At 49.1% G+C, this 26,656-nt stretch overlaps 14 non-coding genes across 14 annotated transcripts; all 14 read right to left on the reverse strand.

Moving 5' to 3' along the window:
- Nucleotides 1-2,064: 2,064 nt before the first annotated feature.
- Nucleotides 2,065-2,146, reverse strand: Trnas-gcu. The gene has a single exon. It is a non-coding gene; the product is annotated as a tRNA-Ser (tRNA).
- An 804-nt stretch (nucleotides 2,147-2,950) lies between these two features.
- Trnas-gcu lies at nucleotides 2,951-3,032 on the reverse strand. Its single transcript has one exon. It is a non-coding gene; the product is annotated as a tRNA-Ser (tRNA).
- An 822-nt stretch (nucleotides 3,033-3,854) lies between these two features.
- Trnas-gcu lies at nucleotides 3,855-3,936 on the reverse strand. The gene has a single exon. It is a non-coding gene; the product is annotated as a tRNA-Ser (tRNA).
- Nucleotides 3,937-4,758: 822 nt separating this feature from the next.
- Trnas-gcu lies at nucleotides 4,759-4,840 on the reverse strand. The gene has a single exon. It is a non-coding gene; the product is annotated as a tRNA-Ser (tRNA).
- An 804-nt stretch (nucleotides 4,841-5,644) lies between these two features.
- Trnas-gcu lies at nucleotides 5,645-5,726 on the reverse strand. Its single transcript has one exon. It is a non-coding gene; the product is annotated as a tRNA-Ser (tRNA).
- A 769-nt stretch (nucleotides 5,727-6,495) lies between these two features.
- Nucleotides 6,496-6,577, reverse strand: Trnas-gcu. The gene has a single exon. It is a non-coding gene; the product is annotated as a tRNA-Ser (tRNA).
- An 804-nt stretch (nucleotides 6,578-7,381) lies between these two features.
- Trnas-gcu lies at nucleotides 7,382-7,463 on the reverse strand. Its single transcript has one exon. It is a non-coding gene; the product is annotated as a tRNA-Ser (tRNA).
- Nucleotides 7,464-14,559: 7,096 nt separating this feature from the next.
- On the reverse strand, nucleotides 14,560-14,641 carry Trnas-gcu. The gene has a single exon. It is a non-coding gene; the product is annotated as a tRNA-Ser (tRNA).
- An 822-nt stretch (nucleotides 14,642-15,463) lies between these two features.
- On the reverse strand, nucleotides 15,464-15,545 carry Trnas-gcu. The gene has a single exon. It is a non-coding gene; the product is annotated as a tRNA-Ser (tRNA).
- Nucleotides 15,546-16,366: 821 nt separating this feature from the next.
- On the reverse strand, nucleotides 16,367-16,448 carry Trnas-gcu. The gene has a single exon. It is a non-coding gene; the product is annotated as a tRNA-Ser (tRNA).
- Nucleotides 16,449-17,251: 803 nt separating this feature from the next.
- On the reverse strand, nucleotides 17,252-17,333 carry Trnas-gcu. Its single transcript has one exon. It is a non-coding gene; the product is annotated as a tRNA-Ser (tRNA).
- Nucleotides 17,334-18,136: 803 nt separating this feature from the next.
- Trnas-gcu lies at nucleotides 18,137-18,218 on the reverse strand. Its single transcript has one exon. It is a non-coding gene; the product is annotated as a tRNA-Ser (tRNA).
- Nucleotides 18,219-19,021: 803 nt separating this feature from the next.
- On the reverse strand, nucleotides 19,022-19,103 carry Trnas-gcu. Its single transcript has one exon. It is a non-coding gene; the product is annotated as a tRNA-Ser (tRNA).
- Nucleotides 19,104-19,906: 803 nt separating this feature from the next.
- Trnas-gcu lies at nucleotides 19,907-19,988 on the reverse strand. The gene has a single exon. It is a non-coding gene; the product is annotated as a tRNA-Ser (tRNA).
- Between the last annotated feature and the right edge of the window lie 6,668 nt (nucleotides 19,989-26,656).

Below are 26,656 nucleotides of genomic sequence, written 5' to 3' on the forward strand. Positions count from 1 at the left end.
ACATCGTGGGAGTCTCCGACATGATGTCGTCTGATCGTGTTGTGTCCCGCGAGCGCGAAGGCGAGGCGGCAGCGTCTGCGGGCCCTTCTTTTAAGTTCTGACCGATTAATTTAGCCTTTCCCCGTAAGCTCGGTGCTGTATCTTCCGCACCTTGGTGAGCCATCCTCCGCTTTTTATTTTTCTTCGGAGATCGATTACCACGTATTACTGTGTCGGAGTTGGGCATCGTTTCAGCGACTCGTTCAGACATGGGAGCAGGAGCCATGGACACCTCCACCAACTCGGCACCCCGTGAGGGCTGGTCCACCGCCATCTCACTGGTCCTGTTAGTTTCATGTGTTTCAGAAGCAGCCATCTCGGACGCGACTGGCGTGTCCGGAGACGTCACATTAACGACGGAACTGGGTCCGGCAGGTTTATCGCGAATCGGTTGTATTGACGGCTCACCGCGGGCAACCGACACGTACGATGGCTGTAATGTTGACATCGCGGGAGGGCTAACACTCTCTCCGGTTGGCAGTTGAACTACACGACGCTGTAAACATTCCGCACGAACATGTCCCGTCGAGTTACATCTGGCACATGTTCTAGGTTGGCCATCATACATTACGACGGCACGGTACCCACAAACCGTGACGTACGACGGAATATGTCGTTGCAAGTCAACTTTAAGCTGCCTGACGCCATTCAGTACCGGATACTTATGCGCCGGAGACCAACGTTCTGCAAAGTTGCTCAAAACTTTGCCATACGGCGATATCGCAACGTTTATCTGTTCTGCTGGGACCTCAAACGGTAGTTCAAAAATGCGAATTGTTCGAAGTCCAAGCCCGGCGTGGGAAACAGTAACCACACCCACATTGCCATCACTATGCTTAAACTTCAAACCAGAACTAAAGGAGTCAACTAGTTTGTCACAAAACTCGGCATCTCTCATCTTGATATAAACGATGCTAGACAGAATCGACAAATGTATACCGATAATCTCATCGAGGCCAATTTTCATCACTTCTTCGAGGAAATCCTCGATTTCGAAGGATGTTGGTCGGGCAAACGTGTTATCGAACGTTAACTTCAAGGTGTCTTTCCTCATAGTATGTGCCATCACTGAATTATCAACGTCATTCCACAAACGCAAGAATAACCGCTGCTAGCGAGCGACTTACCCCGCAGAAGTAAACAAGCCAGCCGCAGCGCGAAGCACAGACAACCGCACGCCACGGCCGCTGCAGGCAGACTGTACCACTCGGCCACGTCGTCCGACACATCGAAAACTGCGTCCCTCGCTAGTCCTTACGGAAAGAAGTCGTTTGTCGATTCGAAAACGCATCGTACTGTGGCTGGTGTTCACGCTGTAACGCCCTGCTGCAGTGCAGCTGACCAAGCTCCCACTCGTGAATCATTTAATGATGGCATCCGTCCACGTCGGTATCCGATCGGAGGAAAGTAATGGGCCCACTTACTTACTGCAGAAATAAGCACCGAATCGTCATGCAGCGTTGTCTAATGCAAATGAGAAATGTCCTGTGCATTAAGTATAACGACTACTGGAACGACGCGATTATCTGGATTCGCTACATTTATTTGGCACCTTCGATGACCTCATCGCTGATGTTGCTTTCAAGTTTCTTTCGAAGAGCAAACCACGTTCTTTGTAGCTGAATTGTGAGGCCAGAGGCTCCTGCTGTTGGCGATGGAGCCAGGCCCTATCAGATCGCTTCCGTGTATGGCGGCCGGACGGAAAGCAAACTGTCGAAAGGCGACAGTTGTGCTACAGTTGGGGGTATTATAGGCTCGATACGTTAAAATGACTGCAACAAGTAAGCACTTAAATATGAATGAGAACGCACCGTTCCCAAACTTCGATTCGTTTATAGATCTTGAGATGATGTTTGATTCGAAAGACGTACGCTATCGAATGTTGTGTCCTTCCAATTGGTAGGCGGTTTAGTTTCGTATTTCTTACAGATGCTATCTGCCACCTACACGTTCCATTGCTACTACTGAGTGGCGTTTCGCATGTACAAGGCGTGATCCGAAATGGGTGCTTAAGGTAAAATTCTTCGACGAGGATGGGATTCGAACCCACGCGTGCAGAGCACATTGGATTAGCAGTCCAACGCCTTAACCACTCGGCCACCTCGTCCGACACATCGAAAACTGCGTCCCTCGCTAGTCCTTACGGAAAGAAGTCGTTTGTCGATTCGAAAACGCATCGTACTGTGGCTGGTGTTCACGCTGTAACGCCCTGCTGCAGTGCAGCTGACCAAGCTCCCACTCGTGAATCATTTAATGATGGCATCCGTCCACGTCGGTATCCGATCGGAGGAAAGTAATGGGCCCACTTACTTACTGCAGAAATAAGCACCGAATCGTCATGTAGCGTTGTCTAATGCAAATGAGAAATGTCCTGTGCATTAAGTATAACGACTACTGGAACGACGCGATTATCTGGATTCGCTACATTTATTTGGCACCTTCGATGACCTCATCGCTGATGTTGCTTTCAAGTTTCTTTCGAAGAGCAAACCACGTTCTTTGTAGCTGAATTGTGAGGCCAGAGGCTCCTGCTGTTGGCGATGGAGCCAGGCCCTATCAGATCGCTTCCGTGTATGGCGGCCGGACGGAAAGCAAACTGTCGAAAGGCGACAGTTGTGCTACAGTTGGGGGTATTATAGGCTCGATACGTTAAAATGACTGCAACAAGTAAGCACTTAAATATGAATGAGAACGCACCGTTCCCAAACTTCGATTCGTTTATAGATCTTGAGATGATGTTTGATTCGAAAGACGTACGCTATCGAATGTTGTGTCCTTCCAATTGGTAGGCGGTTTAGTTTCGTATTTCTTACAGATGCTATCTGCCACCTACACGTTCCATTGCTACTACTGAGTGGCGTTTCGCATGTACAAGGCGTGATCCGAAATGGGTGCTTAAGGTAAAATTCTTCGACGAGGATGGGATTCGAACCCACGCGTGCAGAGCACATTGGATTAGCAGTCCAACGCCTTAACCACTCGGCCACCTCGTCCGACACATCGAAAACTGCGTCCCTCGCTAGTCCTTACGGAAAGAAGTCGTTTGTCGATTCGAAAACGCATCGTACTGTGGCTGGTGTTCACGCTGTAACGCCCTGCTGCAGTGCAGCTGACCAAGCTCCCACTCGTGAATCATTTAATGATGGCATCCGTCCACGTCGGTATCCGATCGGAGGAAAGTAATGGGCCCACTTACTTACTGCAGAAATAAGCACCGAATCGTCATGTAGCGTTGTCTAATGCAAATGAGAAATGTCCTGTGCATTAAGTATAACGACTACTGGAACGACGCGATTATCTGGATTCGCTACATTTATTTGGCACCTTCGATGACCTCATCGCTGATGTTGCTTTCAAGTTTCTTTCGAAGAGCAAACCACGTTCTTTGTAGCTGAATTGTGAGGCCAGAGGCTCCTGCTGTTGGCGATGGAGCCAGGCCCTATCAGATCGCTTCCGTGTATGGCGGCCGGACGGAAAGCAAACTGTCGAAAGGCGACAGTTGTGCTACAGTTGGGGGTATTATAGGCTCGATACGTTAAAATGACTGCAACAAGTAAGCACTTAAATATGAATGAGAACGCACCGTTCCCAAACACCACCATGGTGCCAAACTTCGATTCGTTTATAGATCTTGAGATGATGTTTGATTCGAAAGACGTACGCTATCGAATGTTGTGTCCTTCCAATTGGTAGGCGGTTTAGTTTCGTATTTCTTACAGATGCTATCTGCCACCTACACGTTCCATTGCTACTACTGAGTGGCGTTTCGCATGTACAAGGCGTGATCCGAAATGGGTGCTTAAGGTAAAATTCTTCGACGAGGATGGGATTCGAACCCACGCGTGCAGAGCACATTGGATTAGCAGTCCAACGCCTTAACCACTCGGCCACCTCGTCCGACACATCGAAAACTGCGTACCTCGCTAGTCCTTACGGAAAGAAGTCGTTTGTCGATTCGAAAACGCATCGTACTGTGGCTGGTGTTCACGCTGTAACGCCCTGCTGCAGTGCAGCTGACCAAGCTCCCACTCGTGAATCATTTAATGATGGCATCCGTCCACGTCGGTATCCGATCGGAGGAAAGTAATGGGCCCACTTACTTACTGCAGAAATAAGCACCGAATCGTCATGTAGCGTTGTCTAATGCAAATGAGAAATGTCCTGTGCATTAAGTATAACGACTACTGGAACGACGCGATTATCTGGATTCGCTACATTTATTTGGCACCTTCGATGACCTCATCGCTGATGTTGCTTTCAAGTTTCTTTCGAAGAGCAAACCACGTTCTTTGTAGCTGAATTGTGAGGCCAGAGGCTCCTGCAGTTGGCGATGGAGCCAGGCCCTATCAGATCGCTTCCGTGTATGGCGGCCGGACGGAAAGCAAACTGTCGAAAGGCGACAGTTGTGCTACAGTTGGGGGTATTATAGGCTCGATACGTTAAAATGACTGCAACAAGTAAGCACTTAAATATGAATGAGAACGCACCGTTCCCAAACACCACCATGGTGCCAAACTTCGATTCGTTTATTGATCTTGAGATGATGTTTGATTCGAAAGACGTACGCTATCGAATGTTGTGTCCTTCCAATTGGTAGGCGGTTTAGTTTCGTATTTCTTACAGATGCTATCTGCCACCTACACGTTCCATTGCTACTACTGAGTGGCGTTTCGCATGTACAAGGCGTGATCCGAAATGGGTGCTTAAGGTAAAATTCTTCGACGAGGATGGGATTCGAACCCACGCGTGCAGAGCACATTGGATTAGCAGTCCAACGCCTTAACCACTCGGCCACGTCGTCCGACACATCGAAAACTGCGTCCCTCGCTAGTCCTTACGGAAAGAAGTCGTTTGTCGATTCGAAAACGCATCGTACTGTGGCTGGTGTTCACGCTGTAACGCCCTGCTGCAGTGCAGCTGACCAAGCTCCCACTCGTGAATCATTTAATGATGGCATCCGTCCACGTCGGTATCCGATCGGAGGAAAGTAATGGGCCCACTTACTTACTGCAGAAATAAGCACCGAATCGTCATGTAGCGTTGTCTAATGCAAATGAGAAATGTCCTGTGCATTAAGTATAACGACTACTGGAACGACGCGATTATCTGGATTCGCTACATTTATTTGTCACCTTCGATGACCTCATCGCTGATGTTGCTTTCAAGTTTCTTTCGAAGAGCAAACCACGTTCTTTGTAGCTGAATTGTGAGGCCAGAGGCTCCTGCTGTTGGCGATGGAGCCAGGCCCTATCAGATCGCTTCCGTGTATGGCGGCCGGACGGAAAGCAAAGTGTCGAAAGGCGACAGTTGTGCTACAGTTGGGGGTATTATAGGCTCGATACGTTAAAATGACTGCAACAAGTAAGCACTTAAATATGAATGAGAACGCACCGTTCCCAAACTTCGATTCGTTCATAGATCTTGAGATGATGTTTGATTCGAAAGACGTACGCTATCGAATGTTGTGTCCTTCCAATTGGTAGGCGGTTTAGTTTCGTATTTCTTACAGATGCTATCTGCCACCTACACGTTCCGTTGCTACTACTGAGTGGCGTTTCGCATGTACAAGGCGTGATCCGAAATGGGTGCTTAAGGTAAAATTCTTCGACGAGGATGGGATTCGAACCCACGCGTGCAGAGCACATTGGATTAGCAGTCCAACGCCTTAACCACTCGGCCACCTCGTCCGACACATCGAAAACTGCGTCCCTCGCTAGTCCTTACGGAAAGAAGTCGTTTGTCGATTCGAAAACGCATCGTACTGTGGCTGGTGTTCACGCTGTAACGCCCTGCTGCAGTGCAGCTGACCAAGCTCCCACTCGTGAATCATTTAATGATGGCATCCGTCCACGTCGGTATCCGATCGGAGGAAAGTAATGGGCCCACTTACTTACTGCAGAAACAAGCACCGAATCGTCATGTAGCGTTGTCTAATGCAAATGAGAAATGTCCTGTGCATTAAGTATAACGACTGCTGGAACGACGCGATTATCTGGATTCGCTACATTTATTTGTCACCTTCGATGACCTCATCGCTGATGTTGCTTTCAAGTTTCTTTCGAAGAGCAAACCACGTTCTTTGTAGCTGAATTGTGAGGCCAGAGGCTCCTGCTGTTGGCGATGGAGCCAGGCCCTATCAGATCGCTTCCGTGTCTGGCGGCCGGACGGAAAGCGGGTATTATAGGCTCGATACGTTAAAATGACTGCAACAAGTAAGCACTTAAATATGAATGAGAACGCACCGTTCCCAAACTTCGATTCGTTTATAGATCTTGAGATGATGTTTGATTCGAAAGACGTACGCTATCGAATGTTGTGTCCTTCCAATTGGTTGCCGGTTTAGATTCGTATTTCTTACAGATGCTATCTGCCACCTACACGTTCCATTGCTACTACTGAGTGGCGTTTCGCATGTACAAGGCGTGATCCGAAATGGGTGCTTAAGGTAAAATTCTTCGACGAGGATGGGATTCGAACCCACGCGTGCAGAGCACATTGGATTAGCACTCCAACGCCTTAACCACTCGGCCACCTCGTCCGACACATCGAAAACTGCGTCCCTCGCTAGTCCTTACGGAAAGAAGTCGTTTGTCGATTCGAAAACGCATCGTACTGTGGCTGGTGTTCACGCTGTAACGCCCTGCTGCAGTGCAGCTGACCAAGCTCCCACTCGTGAATCATTTTATGATGGCATCCGTCCACGTCGGTATCCGATCGGAGGAAAGTAATGGGCCCACTTACTTACTGCAGAAACAAGCACCGAATCGTCATGTAGCGTTGTCTAATGCAAATGAGAAATGTCCTGTGCATTAAGTATAACGACTACTGGAACGACGCGATTATCTGGATTCGCTACATTTATTTGTCACCTTCGATGACCTCATCGCTGATGTTGCTTTCAAGTTTCTTTCGAAGAGCAAACCACGTTCTTTGTAGCTGAATTGTGAGGCCAGAGGCTCCTGCTGTTGGCGATGGAGCCAGGCCCTATCAGATCGCTTCCGTGTATGGCGGCCGGACGGAAAGCAAACTGTCGAAAGGCGACAGTTGTGCTACAGTTGGGGGTATTATAGGCTCGATACGTTAAAATGACTGCAACAAGTAAGCACTTAAATATGAATGAGAACGCACCGTTCCCAAACTTCGATTCGTTTATAGATCTTGAGATGATGTTTGATTCGAAAGACGTACGCTATCGAATGTTGTGTCCTTCCAATTGGTTGCCGGTTTAGATTCGTATTTCTTACAGATGCTATCTGCCACCTACACGTTCCATTGCTACTACTGAGTGGCGTTTCGCATGTACAAGGCGTGATCCGAAATGGGTGCTTAAGGTAAAATTCTTCGACGAGGATGGGATTCGAACCCACGCGTGCAGAGCACATTGGATTAGCACTCCAACGCCTTAACCACTCGGCCACCTCGTCCGACACATCGAAAACTGCGTCCCTCGCTAGTCCTTACGGAAAGAAGTCGTTTGTCGATTCGAAAACGCATCGTACTGTGGCTGGTGTTCACGCTGTAACGCCCTGCTGCAGTGCAGCTGACCAAGCTCCCACTCGTGAATCATTTAATGATGGCATCCGTCCACGTCGGTATCCGATCGGAGGAATGTAATTGGCCCACTTACTTACTGCAGAAATAAGCACCGAATCGTCATGCAGCGTTGTCTAATGCAAATGAGAAATGTCCTGTGCATTAAGTATAACGACTACTGGAACGACGCGATTATCTGGATTCGCTACATTTATTTGGCACCTTCGATGACCTCATCGCTGATGTTGCTTTCAAATTTCTTTCGAAGAGCAAACCACGTTCTTTGTAGCTGAATTGTGAGGCCAGAGGCTCCTGCTGTTGGCGATGGAGCCAGGCCCTATCAGATCGCTTCCGTGTATGGCGGCCGGACGGAAAGCAAACTGTCGAAAGGCGACAGTTGTGCTACAGTTGGGGGTATTATAGGCTCGATACGTTAAAATGACTGCAACAAGTAAGCACTTAAATATGAATGAGAACGCACCGTTCCCAAACACCACCATGGTGCCAAACTTCGATTCGTTTATAGATCTTCAGATGATGTTTGATTCGAAAGACGTACGCTATCGGATGTTGTGTCCTTCCAATTGGTAGGCGGTTTAGTTTCGTATTTCTTACAGATGCTATCTGCCACCTACACGTTCCATTGCTACTACTGAGTGGCGTTTCGCATGTACAAGGCGTGATCCGAAATGGGTGCTTAAGGTAAAATTCTTCGACGAGGATGGGATTTGAACCCACGCGTGCAGAGCACATTGGATTAGCAGTCCAACGCCTTAACCACTTTTTTTTTTTTTTTGTTTTTTTTTTTTTTTTTTATTTTTTTTTATTTTTTTTTTTTTTTTTTTTTTTTTTTTTTTTTTTTTATTGGCCTCCCTTCTCCCCACATAGCCCATCCAATCGCTCACCTTTTCTGCCTTCGTCGGCTAGCTTCTACGCTTTAAATTTATTGGTTTTTTTTTTTTTTTTTTTTTTTATTTTTTTTATTTTTAATGGTATAACATAAAGTAAATGAAAACAAAAGGGATGAGTGGCTTCGACTCATGAATGCCATCTCCGAGAAGAAATCCTCTGTATGTGCCGCCTCCATCGGCATTGTGGTTGTTCGTTATTTTTTTTTTCAAATTACCTTTGGCAACCGTACTTTAGGGGCCCTCTTACGTCGGAAAACTGTAAGGTCGGCTTCTCGGGTTGCAATGTGTTCACTCCGTTGCGAGTTCGTCCTGTTTCATCGTGTGGTCTCTTCTCTTTACTGTCCTGTCTTGTCTACTCTTAGCTTTACACCCGCCAATTCTGTGGGGGATCCATGATCGCTTTAATGAGAAAATTTGCGTATTCCTGTTTGTAATGTGGAAGTTTGCGAAGTCCATCGTGCTGTGTTTGTAAATATGTCGAAAAGTCTCCAATACTACGTTCTGAGTTTGTAATAATATAGTAGATTGCTTGTCCTTTCAGCCAGGTTACGGCATTTCGTTTCGTGGTAGGGTAGAGGTCATCGTCCGGTAGAAGTAGACTCTTAAGGGTGATGGCTTGAGGGGACGTGCGTTGTAGAAATGCCAAGAGGTTTCTAACCGCTTTCCAGATGTCTTGCGCCGTACCGCATACGAATGTGTGTTCATCAGTATCTTGCACGTTACAGGTTGCACAAAGGGAAGTATCAGCCAAATGTATCGAATGTAAGCGGGAAGTCGTGGGAAGTTTCCTATTGACCACGTAATACCACAATGCTCTCACTCCCGTTGGCAAATGTGGATGATGAACACTTCTCCATACACGTGGCCAGACTGCCTCGGGGTACTTAACTTCAATACTGTTTCGAGCGTGCGTCGTGAGCAAATATTTGTACACTGCTCGCACTGTGACTATCTGTTCCTCAGGCATTCCCAGGCGGATGTAGCTATAGTCAAGCAAAAATTGCTTGATATGATGAAGGTCGTCTGGTATGTGATGAACATCCACAGGCGCGTCAAGATTAGCCGGCTTTATTTCGTTCAATAGAAAAGTGGTGATACTATTGGGCGAATTCTTCCATCTGCTAAATGTAGAACTGACGTACAGGGCCCGTGTCTTCGTATAGACGTCGGTGAGGTTGAGACCACCTGACGCCGACGGCAGCGTCAACGTAGAATACTTGACTTTGAAAATGTGGCCGCGGCTGACAAAGTGGCCGAAGGCAGCTAACAATCTGCTTGCCATCGGGAGGGGTAGCGGAAGTACGCGTGCCACATAGTTAATTTTAGAGACGAGATAAATGTTCACCAAGGCCACGCGTTGTATTTCGTCCAGCGACCTGAGGGTATGTTGACGTATGCTCGCGCGCACTGTATTTAGCAAATCTTTGTAATTGATTGCAATCGTGCGTCGGATGTCACGAGTAAATTTCACTCCCAAGCACTTCATGACCGTGATCACCTTGATCTGTCCAGGAATAGGGGCCTTCAATCCGCGACCGATGTTCAGGACACCGGACTTCATTACATTCAACTGAGCCCCCGCCGCCTTCCTATACTGCTCTACTATGTCCATCGCCGTCCGTATCTCAGACGTGGTTCGCACAAGAAAGGCCACATCATCCGCGTAGGCGCGGCATACAAACTTGTGACCATACATCAGGACACCCTGGAGGTGTGAGGTCAGCGCTGTTAATAGCGGCTCGATGGCGATAGCAAACAGCGCCATCGACATAGGGCAGCCCTGTCTGACCGAACTTTCAATAGTTATCGGCCCCACTGATCGCCCGTTGAGCAAAATCGTGGACTGGGAGTGGCGCAGCAGTCGTGCGATGATGGTGAGGAAACGGTGGGGGAAGTTCATTGTCTGCATGGTTTTCAGTAAATACTCATGGTTCACACGGTCGAATGCTTTGTCAAAATCGAGAGCAACCAAGGCGCACGGAATGCGACAGGCGGCAGCTACCGCTATGACGTCGCGATAGTCACACAAGGTGTCGTGAATGTTGCGGCCTATACCGACACTCGTTTGTGGCGGGGCTGTAACCGTGTTCATCACCGGTTTGAGTCTCCTAGCTATAATCCTTGCAAAGATCTTATAATCACAGTTTAGAAGTGTGAGCGGGCGGTAGTGTTTTGCGGATTGCGCCAATGGTGACTTAGGAACCGGTATGATCAAGCCCTCACTGAATTGTCGCGGGATGTCTTTGTCGGGGTCCATTAATTCCTGGCATATGCACGTCAGTTTCGGTAACAACAGTCGTTTAAATGTGCGATAGAACTCCACCGGTAGGCCGTCTGGACCAGGTGACTTGTTCTCAGGGCCCGTCAGCAGTGCATCTTCTACTTCCTCTTCTGTAGGTTCAGCCAACAATTGAAGTGCTTCCGTCTGATTCACCTTGCGGGTTATACCCGACAGTAAAGCCTCCATCGCCTCGTGATCCACAGGGCCAGCGGCGTATAGCGTCGCATAATAGTGCTTCATCTCAGCTGATATCTCACGCTGCTGCAACAACAAACATCCGTCCTCCGTCCGTAGTTCAGTGACCAGTTTCCTGCGGCGACCTGTCCGCTCCTTAAGTACGTGATAGATGGAAGGTTGCTCGCCTGCGACACCGCCACGAAGTCGCGCCCTGACTTTGCACCCGATGAGCTTTTGACGCGTCAAAGCCGTAATCGTGGCTTTTATCCGTTGTATTTCCTGGTGATTGTCTATAATCGACGCGTCCGGGCGGTATAAGTCTCGAAGGACCTGGAAATAGAACTCGACCGTCCTGGTGTACCATTCCTTCCTGTCACGGGAGTATCTCATAAAGGCCTTCCTGATCGTCGGTTTTGCACAGTTTAGCCACCATTCCAACGCCGAGGCATATTGAGAAAACCTTCTCTCACAAGCCGCCCAAGACGCAGCGAAGAGTTCATGGCATGCCTGTTCGTCCAAATGCGATACATTCAACTTCCAGTATCCTCTTCCACGGTACGTCCCTTGGCGTTGGAGGTTGAGTGTACAAATGTACGCCGCGTGGTCAGAGAAGACGGTCGGCCATATCTCCGTCTGCAAAAGTCTTCGACTTAAATCCAGCGTGACGTAAATACGATCGAGTCGGCTGGCGGAGTGAGTCGTGATATGCGTGAATCCTGGCCTATCGCCATTGACGTGTTCCCAGGTATCAATAAAATGAAAGTCCCGTATTATAGCCGCTAGATCCGGACAAGTGTTAAAATGTGGCGTCTGGTCTTTCGGAGATAGGACGCAGTTGTAGTCGCCACCGAATATAATGTGGTCGTAATGGCCTACAAGCAATGGTGCAATAGCATCGTTAAAAAACGCCGCCCGTTGCGGTCTATTACCAGTCCCTGAAGGGGCATAGACGTTGACAATACGAGTAACGTAAATGGTGAGTGCCATACCTCTCGCCGTTGGGAGGTACTCTACGTCAGTCGCTAGTATCCCTTCCTTTGTGAGGATGGCTGTTCCAAGTTCTTGCACAGTCCCGGGATGAGTGAAGGCTATATATCCACTAATCGTGGCGAGGTCTATGTTCTTCACCTCTTGTAGTAAGACCACGTCGAGTTCGGCCGCATATAACATATCACGAAAGGTCTGTTGCTTAAGATTGCTGCTGATACTGTTGATGTTGACAGTCCCTATCCTGTAAGCTTGTGCAGAAGTCATTCGCGGATGGAAGAAAGGAAGGCCTTTTCTGTGACTACACACACTATAGATTAGTGGTCGCTGGGGCGGGGGGGAAGCCCATCCGTATCATCCCCGACCCCGCGCATGACCGCTGTCCCCACACCAACCATAGGATCGTCATGCAAGTCCCCTCCTGGCGGAACGTTTTCCACATCATCGGCCCAGTTGCCGGTCGCCCGGAGGCCAACCTCCGTCGTGTCGCCGTCAAGTGTCTGCATGGGTATGTCATGCGGGGTCACCTCCCGTGTCGCGTGCACTACCATCCGTTCGGTGGGAGGGGTAGGTGGCTCGGCCGTCGCAAGAATGTCCGCCGGAATGAGGACCTGGTGGATGCCATCGTCTTGTGCTACCGGTGTTCCTCCAAGTGTGCGGGCAACCCGCTGAGCCTTTTCTCGCACCTCCTTCGCCGTCTGGTCCGCGTTCGGGGGCGCAATCCGTTGTTTTTTGCGTCTGCGGGGTGAGTGCCGTGGTCGGCCCATCTCATTATCGGAAGATACGGTCTGGTCCGGCTCCTGCGGGCCCTCCGGATCCTGGAGCACGACGTTTTCAGCCGCAGCAACTGCGGCATGGCCCTCGTCATCGGGAGTTACCTGTTGCTCTGACTGGGCAGCGGATAAGTTTGTCGCCGTTATCTGGTTCGTGACTATGGGCGCAACGTTGGTCTCAGGTGGTGACGGGCGAGGAGCCGCCTCCTCTACTAGTAAGTGGTCCGGTTCCGGTCCTCTGACTGCCGCAACGTAACTTACCGGCAACGACTGCATAGTCGCAGGTCTTTCGGATTCTCCCACTGGTAACTGCGCTATCCTCCGCTGCATGCAGTCCGAGCGAACATGGCCTTCCTTACCACAACCTGAGCACGTTCGGGGTTGCCCGTCATACATGACAATGGCTCTACATCCACTGACGTATATATATGAAGGGACGTGACGCCGAAGATCAATTTTGATCTGCCGCACCCCATTGAGAACAGGGAAGGTATTGAAAGTTGTCCACTTCTCCGCTGTATTACTTAAGACCGTGCCATATGTAGTAAGAACTTGATTGATCTGCCCTGCAGGCACCTCAAACGGAAGCTCAAAGATCCTAATGGTCCTGACGCCAAGTCCCGCCATTTCAACCGTCACATCCCCCACGTTACCGTCACAATGGGTGAACTTAAATCGACCTCCCGAAGAGGCTATTACTCGTGCACAGCAGTCTGTGTTCGACATCTTCACATAGACTGTTCGGCTAACTATCGACAAATGGATACCGATAACGTCGCCAAATTGTAACTTCACTACATCGCGCAAAAAGGCCTCTACTTCGTATGGCTTAGGTCGTGCATAATGGTCGTCGAAACTAAATCTCAGTGTATTTGTACGGAAATGAGACTCCATCGTTACCACGTGTACATGATTAAATTCCTCGAGAAACGGCTAGTCCCACCGTGTTGACTCACCACTCGCCGCGGAGCTGGCCGGAACAGCGAGGATGTAAACAGCGCACGTCCGCTCACCTCGCCAGCCGCGAGTAGACTGAACCACTCGGCCACCTCGTCCGACGCATCGGAAACTGCGTCCCTCGCTAGTCCTTACGGAAAGAAGTCGTTTGTCGATTCGAAAACGCGTCGTACTGTGGCTGGTGTTCACGCTGTAACGCCCTGCTGCAGTGCAGCTGACCAAGCTCCCACTCGTGAATCATTTAATGATGGCATCCGTCCACGTCGGTATCCGATCGGAGGAAAGTAGTGGGCCCACTTACTTACTGCAGAAATAAGCACCGAATCGTCATGTAGCGTTGTCTAATATAATGAGAAATGTCCTGTGCATTAAGTATAACGACTACTGGAACGACGCGATTATCTGGATTCGCTACATTTATTTGTCACCTTCGATGACCTCATCGCTGATGTTGCTTTCAAGTTTCTTTCGAAGAGCAAACCACGTTCTTTGTAGCTGAATTGTGAGGCCAGAGGCTCCTGCTGTTGGCGATGGAGCCAGGCCCTATCAGATCGCTTCCGTGTATGGCGGCCGGACGGAAAGCAAACTGTCGAAAGGCGACAGTTGTGCTACAGTTGGGGGTATTATAGGCTCGATACGTTAAAATGACTGCAACAAGTAAGCACTTAAATATGAATGAGAACGCACCGTTCCCAAACTTCGATTCGTTTATAGATCTTGAGATGATGTTTGATTCGAAAGACGTACGCTATCGAATGTTGTGTCCTTCCAATTGGTAGGCGGTTTAGTTTCGTATTTCTTACAGATGCTATCTGCCACCTACACGTTCCGTTGCTACTACTGAGTGGCGTTTCGCATGTACAAGGCGTGATCCGAAATGGGTGCTTAAGGTAAAATTCTTCGACGAGGATGGGATTCGAACCCACGCGTGCAGAGCACTTTGGATTAGCAGTCCAACGCCTTAACCACTCGGCCACGTCGTCCGACACATCGAAAACTGCGTCCCTCGCTAGTCCTTACGGAAAGAAGTCGTTTGTTGATTCGAAAACGCATCGTACTGTGGCTGGTGTTCACGCTGTAACGCCCTGCTGCAGTGCAGCTGACCAAGCTCCCACTCGTGAATCATTTAATGATGGCATCCGTCCACGTCGCTATCCGATCGGAGGAAAGTAATGGGCCCACTTACTTACTGCAGAAACAAGCACCGAATCGTCATGTAGCGTTGTCTAATGTAAATGAGAAATGTCCTGTGCATTAAGTATAACGACTGCTGGAACGACGCGATTATCTGGATTCGCTACATTTATTTGTCACCTTCGATGACCTCATCGCTGATGTTGCTTTCAAGTTTCTTTCGAAGAGCAAACCACGTTCTTTGTAGCTGAATTGTGAGGCCAGAGGCTCCTGCTGTTGGCGATGGAGCCAGGCCCTATCAGATCGCTTCCGTGTATGGCGGCCGGACGGAAAGCAAACTGTCGAAAGGCGACAGTTGTGCTACAGTTGGGGGTATTATAGGCTCGATACGTTAAAATGACTGCAACAAGTAAGCACTTAAATATGAATGAGAACGCACCGTTCCCAAACACCACCATGGTGCCAAACTTCGATTCGTTTATAGATCTTGAGATGATGTTTGATTCGAAAGACGTACGCTATCGAATGTTGTGTCCTTCCAATTGGTAGGCGGTTTAGTTTCGTATTTCTTACAGATGCTATCTGCCACCTACACGTTCCATTGCTACTACTGAGTGGCGTTTCGCATGTACAAGGCGTGATCCGAAATGGGCGCTTAAGGTAAAATTCTTCGACGAGGATGTGATTCGAACCCACGCGTGCAGAGCACATTGGATTAGCAGTCCAACGCCTTAACCACTCGGCCACCTCGTCCGACGCATCGGAAACTGCGTCCCTCGCTAGTCCTTACGGAAAGAAGTCGTTTGTCGATTCGAAAACGCATCGTACTGTGGCTGGTGTTCACGCTGTAACGCCCTGCTGCAGTGCAGCTGACCAAGCTCCCACTCGTGAATCATTTAATGATGGCATCCGTCCACGTCGGTATCCGATCGGAGGAAAGTAGTGGGCCCACTTACTTACTGCAGAAATAAGCACCGAATCGTCATGTAGCGTTGTCTAATATAATGAGAAATGTCCTGTGCATTAAGTATAACGACTACTGGAACGACGCGATTATCTGGATTCGCTACATTTATTTGTCACCTTCGATGACCTCATCGCTGATGTTGCTTTCAAGTTTCTTTCGAAGAGCAAACCACGTTCTTTGTAGCTGAATTGTGAGGCCAGAGGCTCCTGCTGTTGGCGATGGAGCCAGGCCCTATCAGATCGCTTCCGTGTATGGCGGCCGGACGGAAAGCAAACTGTCGAAAGGCGACAGTTGTGCTACAGTTGGGGGTATTATAGGCTCGATACGTTAAAATGACTGCAACAAGTAAGCACTTAAATATGAATGAGAACGCACCGTTCCCAAACACCACCATGGTGCCAAACTTCGATTCGTTTATAGATCTTGAGATGATGTTTGATTCGAAAGACGTACGCTATCGAATGTTGTGTCCTTCCAATTGGTAGGCGGTTTAGTTTCGTATTTCTTACAGATGCTATCTGCCACCTACACGTTCCATTGCTACTACTGAGTGGCGTTTCGCATGTACAAGGCGTGATCCGAAATGGGCGCTTAAGGTAAAATTCTTCGACGAGGATGGGATTCGAACCCACGCGTGCAGAGCACATTGGATTAGCAGTGCAACGCCTTAACCACTCGGCCACCTCGTCCGACGCATCGGAAACTGCGTCCCTCGCTAGTCCTGACGGAAAGAAGTCGTTTGTCGATTCGAAAACGCGTCGTACTGTGGCTGGTGTTCACGCTGTAACGCCCTGCTGCAGTGCAGCTGACCAAGCTCCCACTCGTGAATCATTTAATGATGGCATCCGTCCACGTCGGTATCCGATCGGAGGAAAGTAGTGGGCCCACTTACTTACTGCAGAAATAAGCACCGAATCGTCATGTAGCGTTGTCTAATATAATGAGAAATGTCCTGTGCATTAAGTATAACGACTACTGGAACGACGCGATTATCTGGATTCGCTACATTTATTTGTCACCTTGGATGACCTCATCGCTGATGTTGCTTTCAAGTTTCTTTCGAAGAGCAAACCACGTTCTTTGTAGCTGAATTGTGAGGCCAGAGGCTCCTGCTGTTGGCGATGGAGCCAGGCCCTATCAGATCGCTTCCGTGTATGGCGGCCGGACGGAAAGCAAACTGTCGAAAGGCGACAGTTGTGCTACAGTTGGGGGTATTATAGGCTCGATACGTTAAAATGACTGCAACAAGTAAGCACTTAAATATGAATGAGAACGCACCGTTCCCAAACTTCGATTCGTTTATAGATCTTGAGATGATGTTTGATTCGAAAGACGTACGCTATCGAATGTTGTGTCCTTCCAATTGGTAGGCGGTTTAGTTTCGTATTTCTTACAGATGCTATCTGCCACCTACACGTTCCATTGCTACTACTGAGTGGCGTTTCGCATGTACAAGGCGTGATCCGAAATGGGTGCTTAAGGTAAAATTCTTCGATGAGGATGGGATTTGAACCCACGCGTGCAGAGCACATTGGATTAGCAGTCCAACGCCTTAACCACTCGGCCACCTCGTCCGACGCATCGGAAACTGCGTCCCTCGCTAGTCCTTACGGAAAGAAGTCGTTTGTCGATTCGAAAACGCGTCGTACTGTGGCTGGTGTTCACGCTGTAACGCCCTGCTGCAGTGCAGCTGACCAAGCTCCCACTCGTGAATCATTTAATGATGGCATCCGTCCACGTCGGTATCCGATCGGAGGAAAGTAGTGGGCCCACTTACTTACTGCAGAAATAAGCACCGAATCGTCATGTAGCGTTGTCTAATATAATGAGAAATGTCCTGTGCATTAAGTATAACGACTACTGGAACGACGCGATTATCTGGATTCGCTACATTTATTTGTCACCTTCGATGACCTCATCGCTGATGTTGCTTTCAAGTTTCTTTCGAAGAGCAAACCACGTTCTTTGTAGCTGAATTGTGAGGCCAGAGGCTCCTGCTGTTGGCGATGGAGCCAGGCCCTATCAGATCGCTTCCGTGTATGGCGGCCGGACGGAAAGCAAACTGTCGAAAGGCGACAGTTGTGCTACAGTTGGGGGTATTATAGGCTCGATACGTTAAAATGACTGCAACAAGTAAGCACTTAAATATGAATGAGAACGCACCGTTCCCAAACTTCGATTCGTTTATAGATCTTGAGATGATGTTTGATTCGAAAGACGTACGCTATCGAATGTTGTGTCCTTCCAATTGGTAGGCGGTTTAGTTTCGTATTTCTTACAGATGCTATCTGCCACCTACACGTTCCATTGCTACTACTGAGTGGCGTTTCGCATGTACAAGGCGTGATCCGAAATGGGTGCTTAAGGTAAAATTCTTCGATGAGGATGGGATTTGAACCCACGCGTGCAGAGCACATTGGATTAGCAGTCCAACGCCTTAACCACTCGGCCACCTCGTCCGACGCATCGGAAACTGCGTCCCTCGCTAGTCCTTACGGAAAGAAGTCGTTTGTCGATTCGAAAACGCGTCGTACTGTGGCTGGTGTTCACGCTGTAACGCCCTGCTGCAGTGCAGCTGACCAAGCTCCCACTCGTGAATCATTTAATGATGGCATCCGTCCACGTCGGTATCCGATCGGAGGAAAGTAGTGGGCCCACTTACTTACTGCAGAAATAAGCACCGAATCGTCATGTAGCGTTGTCTAATATAATGAGAAATGTCCTGTGCATTAAGTATAACGACTACTGGAACGACGCGATTATCTGGATTCGCTACATTTATTTGTCACCTTCGATGACCTCATCGCTGATGTTGCTTTCAAGTTTCTTTCGAAGAGCAAACCACGTTCTTTGTAGCTGAATTGTGAGGCCAGAGGCTCCTGCTGTTGGCGATGGAGCCAGGCCCTATCAGATCGCTTCCGTGTATGGCGGCCGGACGGAAAGCAAACTGTCGAAAGGCGACAGTTGTGCTACAGTTGGGGGTATTATAGGCTCGATACGTTAAAATGACTGCAACAAGTAAGCACTTAAATATGAATGAGAACGCACCGTTCCCAAACTTCGATTCGTTTATAGATCTTGAGATGATGTTTGATTCGAAAGACGTACGCTATCGAATGTTGTGTCCTTCCAATTGGTAGGCGGTTTAGTTTCGTATTTCTTACAGATGCTATCTGCCACCTACACGTTCCATTGCTACTACTGAGTGGCGTTTCGCATGTACAAGGCGTGATCCGAAATGGGTGCTTAAGGTAAAATTCTTCGATGAGGATGGGATTTGAACCCACGCGTGCAGAGCACATTGGATTAGCAGTCCAACGCCTTAACCACTCGGCCACCTCGTCCGACGCATCGGAAACTGCGTCCCTCGCTAGTCCTTACGGAAAGAAGTCGTTTGTCGATTCGAAAACGCGTCGTACTGTGGCTGGTGTTCACGCTGTAACGCCCTGCTGCAGTGCAGCTGACCAAGCTCCCACTCGTGAATCATTTAATGATGGCATCCGTCCACGTCGGTATCCGATCGGAGGAAAGTAGTGGGCCCACTTACTTACTGCAGAAATAAGCACCGAATCGTCATGTAGCGTTGTCTAATATAATGAGAAATGTCCTGTGCATTAAGTATAACGACTACTGGAACGACGCGATTATCTGGATTCGCTACATTTATTTGTCACCTTCGATGACCTCATCGCTGATGTTGCTTTCAAATTTCTTTCGAAGAGCAAACCACGTTCTTTGTAGCTGAATTGTGAGGCCAGAGGCTCCTGCTGTTGGCGATGGAGCCAGGCCCTATCAGATCGCTTCCGTGTATGGCGGCCGGACGGAAAGCAAACTGTCGAAAGGCGACAGTTGTGCTACAGTTGGGGGTATTATAGGCTCGATACGTTAAAATGACTGCAACAAGTAAGCACTTAAATATGAATGAGAACGCACCGTTCCCAAACTTCGATTCGTTTATAGATCTTGAGATGATGTTTGATTCGAAAGACGTACGCTATCGAATGTTGTGTCCTTCCAATTGGTAGGCGGTTTAGTTTCGTATTTCTTACAGATGCTATCTGCCACCTACACGTTCCGTTGCTACTACTGAGTGGCGTTTCGCATGTACAAGGCGTGATCCGAAATGGGTGCTTAAGGTAAAATTCTTCGACGAGGATGGGATTCGAACCCACGCGTGCAGAGCACTTTGGATTAGCAGTCCAACGCCTTAACCACTCGGCCACGTCGTCCGACACATCGAAAACTGCGTCCCTCGCTAGTCCTTACGGAAAGAAGTCGTTTGTCGATTCGAAAACGCATCGTACTGTGGCTGGTGTTCACGCTGTAACGCCCTGCTGCAGTGCAGCTGACCAAGCTCCCACTCGTGAATCATTTAATGATGGCATCCGTCCACGTCGCTATCCGATCGGAGGAAAGTAATGGGCCCACTTACTTACTGCTGAAACAAGCACCGAATCGTCATGTAGCGTTGTCTAATGTAAATGAGAAATGTCCTGTGCATTAAGTATAACGACTGCTGGAACGACGCGATTATCTGGATTCGCTACATTTATTTGTCACCTTCGATGACCTCATCGCTGATGTTGCTTTCAAGTTTCTTTCGAAGAGCAAACCACGTTCTTTGTAGCTGAATTGTGAGGCCAGAGGCTCCTGCTGTTGGCGATGGAGCCAGGCCCTATCAGATCGCTTCCGTGTATGGCGGCCGGACGGAAAGCAAACTGTCGAAAGGCGACAGTTGTGCTACAGTTGGGGGTATTATAGGCTCGATACGTTAAAATGACTGCAACAAGTAAGCACTTAAATATGAATGAGAACGCACCGTTCCCAAACTTCGATTCGTTTATACATCTTGAGATGATGTTTGATTCGAAAGACGTACGCTATCGAATGTTGTGTCCTTCCAATTGGTAGGCGGTTTAGTTTCGTATTTCTTACAGATGCTATCTGCCACCTACACGTTCCATTGCTACTACTGAGTGGCGTTTCGCATGTACAAGGCGTGATCCGAAATGGGTGCTTAAGGTAAAATTCTTCGACGAGGATGGGATTCGAACCCACGCGTGCAGAGCACATTGGATTAGCAGTCCAACGCCTTAACCACTTTTTTTTTTTTTTTTTTTTTTGTTTTTTTTTTTTTTTTGCCTCCCTTCTCCCCACATAGCCCATCCAGTCGCTCACCTTTTCTGCCTTCGTCGGCTAGCTTCTACGCTTTAAATTTATTAGTTATTTTTTTTTTTTTTTTTTTTTTTTTTTTTTTTGTGTAAATGGTATAACATAAAGTAAATGAAAACAAAAGGGATGAGTGGCTTCGACTCATGAATGCCATCTCCGAGAAGAAATCCTCTGTATGTGCCGCCTCCATCGGCATTGTGTTTGTTCGTGATTTTTCTGAAATTACCTTTGGCAACCGTACCTTAGTGGCCCTCTTACGTCGGAAAACTGTAAGGTCGGCTTCTCGGGTTGCAATGTGTTCACTCCGTTGCGAGTTCGTCCTGTTTCATCGTGTGGTCTCTTCTCTTTACTATCCTGTCTTGTCTACTCTTAGCTTTACACCCGCCAATTCTGTGGGGGATCCATGATCGCTTTGATGAGAAAATTTGCGTATTCCTGTTTATAATGTGGAAGTTTACGAAGTCCATCGTGCTGTGTTTGTAAATATGTCGAAAAGTCTCCAATACTACGTTCTGTGTTTGTAATAATATAGTAGATTGCTTGTCCTTTCAGCCAGGTTACGGCATTTCGTTTCGTGGTAGGGTAGAGGTCATCGTCCGGTAGAAGTAGACTCTTAAGGGTGATGGCTTGAGGGGACGTGCGTTGTAGAAATGCCAAGAGGTTTCTAACCGCTTTCCAGATGTCATGCGCCGTACCGCATACGAACGTGTGTTCATCAGTATCTTGCACGTTACAGGTTGCACAAAGGGAAGTATCAGCCAAATGTATCGAATGTAAGCGGGAAGTCGTGGGAAGTTTCCTATTGACCACGTAATACCACAATGCTCTCACTCCCGTTGGCAAATGTGGATGATGAACACTTCTCCATACACGTGGCCAGACTGCCTCGGGGAACTTAACTTCAATACTGTTTCGGGCGTGCGTCGTGAGCAAATATTTGTACACTGCTCGCACTGTGACTATTTGTTCCTCAGGCATTCCCAGGCGGATGTAGCTATAGTCAAGCAAAAATTGCTTGAGATGATGAAGGTCGTCTGGTATGTGATGAACATCCACAGGCGCGTCAAGATTAGCCGGCTTTATTTCGTGCAATAGAAAAGCGGTGATACTATTAGGCGAATTCTTCCATCTGTTAAATGTAGAACTGACGTACAAGGCCCGTGTCTTCGTATAGACGTCGATGAGGTTGAGACCACCTGACGCCGACGGCAGAGTCAACGTAGAATACTTGACTTTGAAAATGTGGCCGCGGCTGACGAAGTGGCCGAAGGCAGCTAACAATCTGCTTGCCATCGGGAGGGGTAGCGGGAGTACGCGTGCCACGTAGTTAACTTTAGAGACGAGATAAGTGTTCACCAAGGCCACTCGTTGTATTTCGTCCAGCGACCTGAGGGTATGTTGACGTATGCTCGCGCGCACTGTATTTAGCAAATCTTTGTAATTAGTTGCAATCGTGCGTCGGATGTCACGAGTAAATTTCACTCCCAAGCACTTCATGACCGTGATCACCTTGATCTGTCCAGGAATAGGGGCCTGCAATCCGCGACCGATGTTCAGGACACCGGACTTCATTACATTCAACTGAGCCCCCGCCGCCTTCCTATACTGCTCTACTATGTCCATCGCCGTCCGTATCTCAGACGTGGTTCGCACAAGAAAGGCCACATCATCCGCGTAGGCGTGGCATACAAACTTGTGACCATACATCAGGACACCCTGGAGTCGTGAGGTCAGCGCTGTTAATAGCGGCTCGATGGCGATAGCAAACAGCGCCATCGACATAGGGCAACCCTGTCTGACCGAACTTTCAATAGTTATCGGCCCCACTGATCGCCCGTTGAGCAAAATCGTGGACTGGGAGTGGCGCAGCAGTCGTGCGATGATGGTGAGGAAACGGTGGGGGAAGTTCATTGTCTGCATGGTTTGCAATAAATACTCATGGTTCACACGGTCGAATGCTTTGTCAAAATCGAGAGCAACCAAGGCGCACGGAATGCGACAGGCGGCAGCTACCGCTATGACGTCGCGATAGTCACACAAGGTGTCGTGAATGTTGCGGCCTATACCGACACTCGTTTGTGGCGGGGCTGTAACCGTGTTCATCACCGGTTTGAGTCTCCTAGCTATAATCCTTGCAAAGATCTTATAATCACAGTTTAGAAGTGTGAGCGGGCGGTAGTGTTTTGCGGATTGCGCCAATGGCAACTTAGGAACCGGTATGATCAAGCCCTCACTGAATTGTCGCGGGATGTCTTTGTCGGGGTCCATTAATTCCTGGCATATGCACGTCAGTTTCGGTAACAACAGTCGTTTAAATGTGCGATAGAACTCCACCGGTAGGCCGTCTGGACCAGGTGACTTGTTCTCAGGGCCCGTCAGCAGTGCATCTTCTACTTCCTCTTCTGTAGGTTCAGCCAACAATTGAAGTGCTTCCGTCTGATTCACCTTGCGGGTTATACCCGACAGTAAAGCCTCCATCGCCTCGTGATCCACAGGGCCAGCGGCGTATAGCGTCGCATAATAGTGCTTCATCTCAGCTGATATCTCACGCTGCTGCAACAACAAACATCCGTCCTCCGTCCGTAGTTCAGTGACCAGTTTCCTGCGGCGACCTGTCCGCTCCTTAAGTACGTGATAGATGGAAGGTTGCTCGCCGGCGACACCGTCACGAAGTCGCGCCCTGACTTTGCACCCGATGAGCTTTTGACGCGTCAAAGCCGTAATCGTGGCTTTTATCCGTTGTATTTCCTGGTAATTGTCTATAATCGACGCGTCCGGGCGGTATAAGTCTCGAAGGACCTGGAAATAGAACTCGACCGTCCTGGTGTACCACTCCTTCCTGTCACGGGAGTATCGCATAAAGGCCTTCCTGATCGTCGGTTTTGCACAGTTTAGCCACCATTCCAACGCCGAGGCATATTGAGAAAACCTTCTCTCACAAGCCGCCCAAAACGCAGCGAAGAGTTCATGGCATGCCTGTTCATCCAAATGCGATACATTCAACTTCCAGTATCCTCTTCCACGGTACGTCCCTTGGCGTTGGAGGTTGAGTGTACAAATGTACGCCGCGTGGTCAGAGAAGACGGTCGGCCATATCTCCGTCTGCAAAAGTCTTCGACTTAAATCCAGCGTGACGTAAATACGATCGAGTCGGCTGGCGGAGTGAGTCGTGATATGCGTAAATCCTGGCCTATCGCCATTGACGTGTTCCCAGGTATCAATATAATGAAAGTCCCGTATTATAGCCGCTAGATCCGGACAAGTGTTAAAATGTGGCGTCTGGTCTTTCGGAGATAGGACGCAGTTGTAGTCGCCACCGAATATAATGTGGTCGTAATGGCCTACCAGCAATGGTGCAATAGCATCGTTAAAAAATGCCGCCCGTTGCGGTCTATTACCAGTCCCTGAAGGGGCATAGACGTTGACAATACGAGTATCGTAAATGGTGAGTGCCATACCTCTCGCCGTTGGGAGGTACTCTACGTCAGTCGCTAGTATCCCTTCCTTTGTGAGGATGGCTGTTCCAAGTTCTTGCACAGTCCCGGGATGAGTGAAGGCTATATATCCACTAATCGTGGCGAGGTCTATGTTCTCCACCTCTTGTAGTAAGACCACGTCGAGTTCGGCCGCATATAACATATCACGGAAGGTCTGTAGCTTTAGATTGCTGCTGATACTGTTGATGTTGACAGTCCCTATCCTGTAAGCTTGTGCAGAAGTCATTCGCGGATGGAAGGAAGGAAGGCCTTTTCTGTGACTACACACACTATAGATTACTGGTCGCTGGGGCGGGGGGGAAGCCCATCCGTATCATCCCCGACCCCGCGCATGACCGCTGTCCCCACACCAACCATAGGATCGTCATTCAAGTCCCCTCCTGGCGGAACGTTTTCCACATCATCGGCCCAGTGGCCGGTCGCCCGGAGGCCAACCTCCGTCGTGTCGCCATCAAGTGTCTGCATGGGTATGTCATGTGGGGTCACCTCCCGTGTCGCGTGCACTACCATCTGGTCGGTGGGAGGGTTAGGTGGCTCGGCCGTCGCAAGAATGTCCGCCGGAATGAGGACCTGGTGGATGCCATCGTCTTGTGCTACCGGTGTTCCTCCAAGTGTGCGGGCAACCCGCTGAGCCTTTTCTCGCACCTCCTTCGCCGTCTGGTCCGCGTTCGGGGGCGCAATCCGTTGTTTTTTGCGTCTTCGGGGTGAGTGCCGTGGTCGGCTCATCTCACTATCGGAAGATACGGTCTGGTCCGGCTCCTGCGGGCCCTCCGGATCCTGGAGCACGACGTTTTCAGCCGCAGCAACGGCGGCATGGCCCTCGTCATCGGGAGTTACCTGTTGCTCTGACTGGGCAGCGGATAAGTTTGTCGCCGTTATCTGGTTCGTGACTATGGGCGCAACGTTGGTCTCAGGTGGTGACGGGCGAGGAGCCGCCTCCTCTACTAGTAAGTGGTCCGGTTCCGGTCCTCTGACTGCCGCAACGTAACTTACCGGCAACGACTGCATAGTCGCAGGTCTTTCGGATTCTCCCACTGGTAACTGCGCTATCCTCCGCTGCATGCAGTCCGAGCGAACATGGCCTTCCTTACCACAACCTGAGCACGTTCGGGGTTGCCCGTCATACATGACAATGGCTCTACATCCACTGACGTATATATATGAAGGGACGTGACGCCGAAGATCAATTTTGATCTGCCGCACCCCATTGAGAACAGGGAAGGTATTGAAAGTTGTCCACTTCTCCGCTGTATTACTTAAGACCGTGCCATATGTAGTAAGAACTTGATTGATCTGCAATGCAGGCACCTCAAACGGAAGTTCAAATATCCTAATGGTCCTGACGCCAAGTCCCGCCATTTCAACCGTCACATCCCCCACGTTACCGTCACAATGGGTGAACTTAAATCGACCTCCCGAAGAGGCTATTACTCGTGCACAGCAGTCTGTGTTCGACATCTTCACATAGACTGTTCGGCTAACTATCGACAAATGGATCCCGATAACGTCGCCAAATTGTAACTTCACTACATCGCGCAAAAAGGCCTCTATTTCGTATGGCTTAGGTCGTGCATAATGGTCGTCGAAACTAAATTTCAGTGTGTTTGTACGGAAATGAGACTCCATCGTTACCACGTGTACATGACTAAATTCCTCGAGAAACGGCTAGTCCCACCGTGTTGACTCACCACTCGCCGCGGAGCTGGCCGGAACAGCAAAGACGTAAACAGCGCACGTCCGCTCACCTCGCCAGCCGCGAGTAGACTGACCACTCGGCCACCTCGTCCGACGCATCGGAAACTGCGTCCCTCGCTAGTCCTTACGGAAAGAAGTCGTTTGTCGATTCGAAAACGCATCGTACTGTAGCTGGTGTTCACGCTGTAACGCCCTGCTGCAGTGCAGCTGACCAAGCTCCCACTCGTGAATCATTTAATGATGGCATCCGTCCACGTCGGTATCCGATCGGAGGAAAGTAATGGGCCCACTTACTTACTGCAGAAATAAGCACCGAATCGTCATGTAGCGTTGTCTAATGCAAATGAGAAATGTCCTGTGCATTAAGTATAACGACTACTGGAACGACGCGATTATCTGGATTCGCTACATTTATTTGTCACCTTCGATGACCTCATCGCTGATGTTGCTTTCAAGTTTCTTTCGAAGAGCAAACCACGTTCTTTGTAGCTGAATTGTGAGGCCAGAGGCTCCTGCTGTTGGCGGTGGAGCCA

The sequence above is a fragment of the Schistocerca americana genome, chromosome 2 (assembly GCF_021461395.2).
Source record: "Schistocerca americana isolate TAMUIC-IGC-003095 chromosome 2, iqSchAmer2.1, whole genome shotgun sequence".
NCBI classification, from domain to species: domain Eukaryota; kingdom Metazoa; phylum Arthropoda; class Insecta; order Orthoptera; family Acrididae; genus Schistocerca; species Schistocerca americana.